This window comes from Asparagus officinalis, chromosome 9, assembly GCF_001876935.1.
Source record: "Asparagus officinalis chromosome 9, Aspof.V1, whole genome shotgun sequence".
Lineage (NCBI taxonomy): Eukaryota > Viridiplantae > Streptophyta > Magnoliopsida > Asparagales > Asparagaceae > Asparagus > Asparagus officinalis.
In genome coordinates, this window is record NC_033802.1 from 32,190,758 (window position 1) to 32,201,297 (window position 10,540).

Here is a 10,540-nt window from a genome sequence, read left to right on the forward strand (position 1 = left end):
ATAAGGTTTGACTATTCAACTAAAAAGTGGACCTTTCGTTCGCAAAATGAATTGAAAGGAGATTTTGGTTGTGGTCCTAACTGTCGTAAGGTTTGACCAAGTGAGAGTTTTGAGACGATCCTAACTGTAGGAAGGTTTGATCGCTCGATTTGTGGACCTCTCTTTCATTGAAGGAATCGAGAAGGGATTTTGGTTTTGGTCCTAACTGTAGTAATGTTTGACCAAGTGATGAATGGGAGCAGGGTACAAATAACAATGAGTTTGTTGACTTGTACAAACTACTCAGTGGGAATTTTTTGATGTCAAACACAAGAATTTGACACGAAATGATTCGGCGACTGATATGGACCGATAACCTGAATTTTTTGACATCGCATCATAATTTCAGCATTGGGAATGCTAGAAAACAGATACAATGGGAGTTTAAAAGATTTTAATCCATGACGGATTTCGATGGGCCTATCGTTGATCGATTTGATTGGTGGGCTTTTGTGAGGAAAGATTAACTGTTTACGTACTTGAATCTCATCTCACCAAAAGCTGTAAAAGAATTTTATGATAATCAAGAATGAATTATTCAAATGATCAATTTCTCATTTAGAACAATCAACTGATCTCGGGTTATCCCGGAATATTATATACCGGATCCTCTAGGAACTTCCCGTTTTGCATAGGTTATCCTGACCATATTACGGATAATATTTCTTTAGGAACTTCCCATTTATTAGCATCATTAATTTGTTACCATCCTGGGTAATCAGGCGATACGCGTCATTTGAATAGACTGTTTCTATTACAAACGGCCCTTCCCATTTGGGTTGGAATTTTCCTTTCTTCTTAGAATTGAGAATCATAGGTCTTCGAATGGCAAACACTAAATCTCCTTCTTTAAAACTCCATCGTCAGACCTTTTTATCGAAAGCCCGGGAAATTCTAGCCTTATAAAACTTGATCTGTTGTTGAGCTTCCAAGCGCTTTTCATCTAACATCTCCAATTCCTCAAAACGTTTCTGATGATGTTCTTCCATCGTCATTCCCGTTGCAAGAGCGATACGGAGGGAGGGAATATGTATTTCCAAAGGAAGGACAGCTTACATCCATATGTTAAAGAATATGGAGTTGTTCCTGTTGGCGTGCGGACAGTTGTACGATAAGCCCAGAGGGCTTCACCGAGTTTGTCGTCCTAATCTCGTTTATTGGTTTTCACAAGTTTTGCCAAAATATTGATAATGGTCTTGTTAAAAGCTTCGGCCAATCCGTTAGTTGTGGGATTATAAGCAGTTGATGAAACGTCCTTAATCCTGAATTTACCGTAGAATTTGAAAAATGCGTTGCTAACGAATTGAGGACCATTATCGTGCACTATTCGCCTCGGGACACCATACTGATATATGATGTGGTGTTTAATAAATTTGATAATATCACTCATCTTCACCTCTTTAAGTGGAACCGCTTCTGCCTATTTCCAGAAGTAATCAGTGATTGCTAGAATGAAACGGTCCCCTTTAACCGAAGGCGGAAAAATAGGACCTACAATATCCATTCCCCAAGTTTCAAATGGCCATGATGTTGCTGACGAGTACAGATGCTCTGGAGGCTCGTGCATATAATTTGCATGTAATTGACACACTTAACATCGTCGAGCGTAGTCAACGGCATCCTTCACCATAGTTGGCCAGTAATATCCAATTCTCCTAAGTCGATCGCAGAGTTTAGGACCGGGCTGATGTGCACCGCATGTCCCATCATGCCCCTCTTTGAGTGCTTGTTCTGCTTCCTTATTGGATAGACAACGGAGTAATAGACCATCGTACGACCGTCGGTACAGCATTTGTGCTTCAGCGTTGTAGTAAAATCTCGGTGCTCTCTGCCGAATCGAATCCCTTCCTGTTACGTCTTCAGGTAAGATACCATGTAGGACATAATCGATAATAGGGAAATGCCAATCTCGCACTTCGGGTTCAACTTTTGTTGAGTGTGCTTCTTTAGCAATCGAATCGTAGATTGGAACAATAAGCTGATGAGTTCTCACTGTAATTAATTGTTCTGTTTTGGGAGGCTGAGCCAGAGATACCGACAATGCCGCTAATGCGTCTGTGTATGCATTTTGGAGACGTGGACGTACTCGATGAAAAATTCTTCAAACGAGCTTGCCATCTCGATGGCTACCTGGTGGTATGGAATCAGGTCCCGATTTCTGACTTCATACTCTCCTCGTATCTGATTAACTACCAATTGAGAATCCCCAAAAGCTTCAAGGTATTCGACCCCCAGTTCTTTGGCAAAATTAAGTCCGATTATTAATGCGTTGTACTCGGTCATGTTATTAGAGCATAGTTCGGTCAATGAGTATGCTCTAGGTAAGACATGCTTTTCCGGGGAAACTAAAACGACCCCCACTCTTGAGGAGATTTTAGAACGTCCAGGCGCGCTTGCCACGTTGGTTACTCGGGAAGCCCCATCGAAGTATAATTGCCACACTTTCTGATGTGAGGTGATATTAACTTCGTGAGTTTTATCCGGCAGATCGTCGTACAACTCGACTACATCTTTCATAGGGTTTTCCGCCAAAAGATCGCAAATAGCTCGTCCCTTAACTGATTTTTGTTGCTTGAAGTACAGGTCATATTGCGATAATAGTAGAGCCCACCTGGCTAAACGCCAATTCATGGAGGCCGGTTGGGTCATGAATACTCGGATAGGGTTTATGTTGGAAATGACATAAATTGTTTGTCAAACTAAATAATGTCGTATTTTTTGGATTGCGAATACCAAGGCGAGGCATTCTTTCTCAATTATCGGATAACGAGACTCAGCTCCTACCAATCTACGACTCAGATAATACACAGCTTGTTCGTGATCGTTATCGTCTTCTTGTGCGAGTAATGCACTTAACGAATGGCTCGTCGCTTTGACATAAATCAAAAACGGTCTGCCTGATTTCGGTGCAACGAGGATAGGTGGATTTGCCAGATATGTTTTAATATCTTCGAATGCCTTCTGACATGCTTCATCCCAAATGAATGACACGCCTTTCTTCATGAGTTTGGAGAACGGTTGACATTTTCCAGATAGGTTTGATATAAACCGACGGATATATGCCAATCGACCTTGCAGACCTCTGAGTTCTTTAAGATTTCTCGGGGGTTATAGTTCATGTATCACCTTCACTTTATCAGGATCGATATGAATACCTTTTGTGGTGACAACAAACCCAAGAAATTTACCGCTAGACATTCCAAGGAATGACTTAGTTGGATTCATCTTTAACTGGTGAGTCCTCATAAGATTGAACATTGTCTTAAAATCGTTAATGTGATCGCTTTTATCACGACTCTTAACGACCAGGTCATCAACGTAGCATTCGACTGTCTTCCGAAGGTGCTCTTGAAAGATCTTCGTCATTGCTCGTTGGTACGTAGCACCGGCGTTCTTCAAACCGAAAGGCATAACAGTATAATAAAAGACACCAAGGGGTGTTCTGAATGCTGTATGTTTTTCATCGTCCGGGTGCATCTTGATCTGATTATATCCAGAAAATCCATCCAAAAATGACATTCTCTCAAACCCGCATGTGTTGTCAATGATGACATCCGTAATTGGTAGGGGGAAGTCGTCTTTAGGACAGGCGGTATTAAGATCTCTGAAGTCAATACAGATTCTGATATTTCCGTTCTTTTTAAGGACTGGAACAATATTGGCCAGTCATTCGGGATGCTGTTCTTCTCTGACAAAACCTGAATCAATCAGTTTCTTGACTTCAGTTTCTATTACCTCCATAATTTGCGGACGAAACCATCTTTGTTGTTGTTTGACGGGTTTAACATCCGGTTTAATGTTAAGGCTGTGCATTGCTACATTTGGATCGAGTCCTGGCATATCTATGTAATTCCATGCGAAAACGTCGATATACTCTCTAATGAGGGCGATTAATTCTTCTTTTTCATCCGACGGAAGATCACCACTAATAAATATAGGTTTCGGATTACTTTCGTCACCCATATTAACTTGGACTACTTTATCCTCAGTAGGAGGTTCTCTTTGCTCAAATCGATCGCCGTATTAGATATTCATGTAATGTATCCAGGTGTCTTCCCAAGTGGGCAATTGATCGTCTCCTTCTGTTGTGGAAGGATCAACTGTCGCCATGTTCGACATTAGGGTTTTGAATCTTTCTCCAATGCTCACGTCAGAATCCCAGGTTGACGCATCGGACGAATACCCGCTTTTACTTATTAGCTGACTAATGATCTGCTGGCAATATTCATCATCAGATAACGAAACATAACCTAGACCCCTTTTATAGCTGTAATAATTATCAGGTCTCCCTTTTGGTACATAGGCAGGACGAGGTGGAACCCTGACGACGCCTTGACCAAAAAGAAGACCTTCACCGAGCGAGAGGTCATAGCCTTGGCTTGTCATGTAACCATTCGCTTGTGAACTGTACCGAGAGAAATGTTGCCCGGGTTCTTCATCATCCGAATTAGTGTCTAAGAAAAGATCTGGGGTAGGGGATGGTTCCCCTTTTCCAAAGACTATTTCTTTTTCACCCCCTGTCTTTGCGGGTAGGATCATAGTCGTTCCGAATGAACTTTGGATGTGTTTCGTTGTCGTACAAGACGAACCAAGTGGCATGTGTAGATTAGGGTCGTCATACAATTCTTGCATTACACTATCGAGACAATACGAGTACTCTAAATCATCATTTGTTATTTCATCAGCAAGTTGCCAGTTACAACTCTCATCCGACGAATTACCACCGTCAAGATCGATTACAAAAGGTTCAATGTCATTTAGCATAACACCTTCACTATAATCGAGCCCAGCTTCGGTATCAGCTTCTTCTCCGCTTTCCGTGCCATGGGCCGATGGTTCGGTATCGGATTCAGCACCATAAAGAAGGGAGTCAGTAAAGTAATTTTCTAACCCCTTGAATGGTTACTTATCCGCGACCACCGTCTTGACCTCATCATTAGTGTCGATATATTTTAGACACTGATGGAGGGTAGAGGGAACTATAAGATTACTATGGATCCATGGGCGACCCAATAGTAAATTATAGGAAGTCTCTGCATCAATTACATAGCAGGTGACTTCAGACTTCAAGTCTCCGAGTTGACACTTCACCCGAATTTTTCCCAAGGGTCTTGACCCATTAGTATTGAATCCGTAGATGACAGTTCCCATGGAGGCTAGCTTGCTGGCGGGAATTCCGAGGTGGTACATCAATCGTAGCGGCATAATGCTGACAGCGGAACCCGGGTCAACTTGGATCCGGTTGACGACGCTTGAGCTAATATATCCGGTAAAATATAGAGGCCTATCATGTTTCGAATTCCTGACTTGCATATCTTCTTTTGTGAAAGCGATGCAAGGAAATTTCGTGGCTGCTAGATTGCAATGCTGGACTGATGACTCTGGCTCTTCAGGAGTTGGCTTAATCTGAGTAAGGAATACCTCAGAATCAGTCAAGGCTTCTTGTAATACTTCTCTAGTATCTTTTGAGAGGCGTAATAACTCATATAACGTGATCCTTGCTGGGATATTAGCCAACTGAGTCATGACATCGAAGCGGTATAGAGTATTCGAGCTTTCCGGTTTATCTCGTCCAATCGGTCGATTGAAACGAGATTGCTTCGGAACTTGAACCTCTTTATGTTGGGGTTCTTTTTCTTTTTGTTTAACTGGTTGTTGCGGCTTCTCAGCAACTACAGAGGGAGTTATAGCTACCCCCAGCTCCGTAAGAGTTTTAGCGTTTGGGTTAGAGGTTTCAGGATACTTATAATGATATTCATTCCCACCCCTTGTAGCCAAAGATTCTTGCTCTTCCTCAGAGAACGGTAAAGCTGGAATTTCCAGCTGGAATTTCCTCGTCATTCTTCTCAGGAATTGCCGATGCTCCATAACATGACTTCTCTTTTCCCTTGCCTTTTAATTTCTTCTAACATGACTTCTCTTTTCCCTTGCCTTTTAATTTCTTCTTTGATGTGGATGTCGTCCACTGTTCATCTCCAAGAAAATCCGGATGAACCCAAAGGATTTTGCCGTTGGGGGTCGTGTGTGACACAAGTCCTTTTTTGCGCTGTCCATAAGGGTCATCGTTGATGGTCTACACTTTAACCTGGGATACTGGCTCGGCTTGAAACCAAGATAAAGGAACTGATCCAAAGCTGATAGACACTGCATTTGCGCCTACTTTCTTCTCTTTTGGTTTCGGCATCATAATACCCACATCAATTAAGGTTTGTATTTTGTCTTTTAAGACATAACACGCCTTAGTAGGGTGATGGACCCTTCTGTGATATGCATAATACTTCGGGTCGTTAGTCTTCTTTGCTTCTTCTTGGTTTGTGACCGGTGGAAGTTTGATTTTATTATTATCTAATAGATATTTGAAGATGACCGGAACTTCATCATCCTTGAAAGAATATTCCTTCGGGAATCTGGGCTCTGAAGTCTTAGGTTGCCTCGGAGGTTGTTGATTCTGATTCGGTGCCAATTGGAAAGATGACTGTTGCGGTTGTTGTTGCGGCTGTTGTGATGTTTGTTGAGCATCAACAACTGCCGCGGACCCTCTTCCTCTACCTCGAGGATTAAAGTTCTATTTTTGAGTATTAGCTGGTGGCTGACCTCTCTCCAAATTCTTTCTCTTGAGAAAGCGTTCAGCTTGCTCACCTCTCACTTTCAACTCTTTCCAAGTTTTAGAGGGCACAACCCCCATTACCTCTAGTACATCCAACGACAAGTTATTATGACATGTCTGTAGGATGAATTCTTCGGTGAGTGGATCTCGGTAGTTTACCGCTTTGTTCCGGAATCATTTGACGAAGACATCAACCGACTCCCCATCTTTCTGCTTCTCGTCCAACAAGGTGCCTATAGAGACCTCTGTGTCGTCGTCAAAGAAATTAGTGAGGAATAATCCTTCCATATCCTCCCAGCTAGTGATACTCCTAGGTTTAAGGCGTCGGTACCAATCAAAGGTAGGCCCACGGAGGGTTTCTACGAATGACCGGACCATCAAGGCTTCGTTTTTGGATATTGCGCTGAGATGTGACTTGAAATAGATCAAGTGCTGAGTGGGTGAACCCCTACCATCAAAAGGAGTAAAGTTAATCAAATTAAATTTTGGGGGATAAGGAACCAGATCCCACTCCCTCGGGTACGGGTATGGAATGCCCGTTTTCTTCACTTCTTGGGCCGTCATCAGAGCGTTGACTTTGCTCTCGAGATCTTGCATCTTCTTGTCTTCTTTCTCACTCTTCTTCAAGTAGATCTGAGGAGGTTGAGTAGATGATTTGGTCGGACCGCTTCCGGAATTGTCCTTATCCAGAGGATGATCAGCAAAGATAGTCTCATCTTCTTCATTATCGACCTCAGATATACGTACAGGTATAACGTTACGCTGGTTGGATTCTGCCTTTTGGCTCGGTTCTGGTTGATGTTGTTGAGCCTACAAATCTCGCATCTGCTGCATTATTAACTCCATCTCGGTTTTGATTTTAGCTCTAATTTCCTCACGTTGTTTAGCTAACACTTCCTGTAGTATCTGTGCTAGTTGATCTGGTGTGATTGCAAATGATTCTCTGATTTGCCCAATACTGGATGCGGTATCGTCCGAAGCGACAGCAGAACAAGTGTCTAACAGTTCCTCATCTGAAGATAAACCTTCGTGCATTCTCTTGTAGTCTCGACGTCGGTTCGCTCTTCGTTGTAACCGCGACATCCTTTGAGAGAGACCCCGCTCAACTCTCCCTCCCGGAGAGAAATCAGGGTCAGGATTGACCAAATATTGCTTTCCTTTACTGGTCATGTTAATAGTGACCTCATGGAATTCATCTCGTTGAATCACATATTTCCTCTTGTTGAAGCGCCTCATTTTGGGTTCTGGCGTTTCCGTGGAAAGTCTTTGAAATACGGAGACTCTTGTTGATTTAGTTTTAGAGCAACCGCATTCTGTCAATACTGCCTTAATGAGCCTCTCGTAAGCGCAATGAGACTCATCTTCTCGTGCAGTTCTTTTTCGTGAGTTATTATTTTGATAGTACAGCTCATCATTATTGTGATTTGAGCAATCTATCTTTTGCTTTTGAACCTTGTTAACATGCACAGGACGACTAGTTATCGCCTCTGGGCGATCCAAGGTTGAATTCTTAAATCCACCCCTTGGCGGGCACGGAGTCTTCATTGGTCCTAAACGAGAGTGAATAGGTATTTTCTCGTTTTGGGTTTGTTTTGTTCTAATTGGGGGATACTTACGACCCCCAGTGTAAGAAACTACCAAGGGTTTATTCACTGGATCAGAATGTTCTTTGATTGGGGTTTTGCCTCGATCGTCAGCCAAAGGACCGAGGCGATCCGCCATTGTAATCTTAAATTTTGATAGGTCCATACTGACCCAGGGCTTTACTGGTGATGCAGTAGACGGACCCGGAATGGATGTTTGTGGCGTCTTCGGAATCCAAACTTTACGGTTCTTTGGTAACTCTTCAGACACTACTTTTTTCTTCCCTTCTTGCACTTGTTGACGAAGGGCACGAGCGCGAGCAGCCTTTGCCTGATGTTTTTGTATACGCTCTTTGAGGGTCGAGCGTGCTGTTTTGACGAGAGTCCATTCTTCTGTCGTAAGTTGGGCAGAAATGTGATTAGTTTGCCGTTGAGGCAACTGGACCACTTTATGCTTCCTCGACTCTAGGTCCGCATAGTAATGGACCCCGTCGGTTTGTTGTAAGGCCTTAGCCAATTGACGAGCACGGCGCTGACGTTGTCTCTGACGAGCCCTCTTCGTCAGTGTAGGTAAGTTTTGATTTGGTGACGCCTTAACTAATGAAGGGTTATTAGGAGCAGATATGTTGCAAGTAGAGTTCTTAGCAACAATTGGGTGACAATCTTCACATGTAGACTTCACTAAAGTTGAAGACTGGATAGTCTTCTTGGAAGATGAAACCTTCTTATACTTACGAGGCGAGGAAGGTTTTGAGGATGAGGATGACAGGTACTCCTCGAATTTTGCCTGATCGAAGGCGAGGAAGGTTTTGAGGATGAGGATGACAGGTACTCCTCGAATTTTGCCTGATCGAACTCATATTCAATCTCTTCGTTGACCACAATCTTGATCGGCTGCGACACTACGGCCTCGGCAGCGAGACCGTTGGCTCCCACTATGGTCGCCAGTTTGTTTTCTTCAAAAGTCATTTCCATTGATAATTCTATTGAACTTCGGTCGTTTACAATGAATTACAATGAAAAATTGAGAAAATTACAACTTTCGATAAAATAATACAAAAAAGCATTTATCGATTCTTGTTTTGTGGGACTTTGCCAGTGCTGGGAGTGCTTTGACTCGTCGACCACCAAATCACAGATTGTGAAGGGGTTTAAAGATTCTTCCTTCGTTTATCGAAGTAGGAATTTGAAGTGAATATCTTATCAAAGTAAGATGATCATTCTTCTTAAGATCAAGTCAATGCTTGAATCTCAAGGAATCACACCAAGAACTCAAATTTTACTATTCTCTCTGCGCCAAATTGCTCCATCCTCATCAGTAATGACCCTAGGGGGGTATTTATAGCCTCTGGGACACATAACTGAAAAATACAACAAAATGAAGAAGTTAAGCCTGCGAGACAGTGTTTACTGTCTCGACGGCCGAGACAGTGTTTGTTGTCTAAGTTAAGCCTGCGAGACAGTGTTTACTGTCTCGACGGCCGAGACAGTGTTTGTTGTCTCGACTTTCGAGACAGTAAATATTGTCTAGGAAAATCCAACTGCTTGGCAGTTTCTGCTATAACTGTTTTTCCATGTTTCAGGCTCCGTTATTTTGGCAGTTATTCACGTGATTTTCGCCCACGATGTTTTCCACGTCCCTTGGCAGTTAATGAACACGAGTGTGGCAGTTATTTAAGTAATTTTTGATCATTTCAAAGCTGTCTCGCTGGCGAGACAGTAAACAATGTCTCGCTGGCGAGACAGTAAACACTGTCTCGCTGTGAGACAGTAAACACTGTCTCGCTGCGAGACAGTAACACTGTCTCGCTGCGAGACAGTAAACACTGTCTCGCTGCCGAGACAGTCCATACCTGTCTTGATCTTTCTAAGACAGCATGAGGTCAATTCTTATGATTTTTGGGTGATCTTCTCTATGTTTGGATATCTATCAGCATTTTTTGACGCCTATACTCCTAGTATGGTACAACTAAGGTCTCATTACGATATAAACAACCACACTGAGCATCCATAATTTATGAGCAATGCTTTATCCTATGTTAATTCACTTTTATCAACTCAATGTGTGTCAAGTATCTCGATAATGCATGTCAATACATCATAAACTAAGTGTATGTGCACATATCTCGGTGTGTGTGTGTTAATATCTGGTGTTCACCAATATCCCAGGTGTTAAACAACTCATAAAGTTCGTAACACAACATAACAATATAGAGAAAATTTCCTCGAAATCAAAAATCAGGAAAGAAAACATGCACTAGCATATATCACAGCCCGGCGATCGACCGCAATATAGTGGCAGTCGACCGCC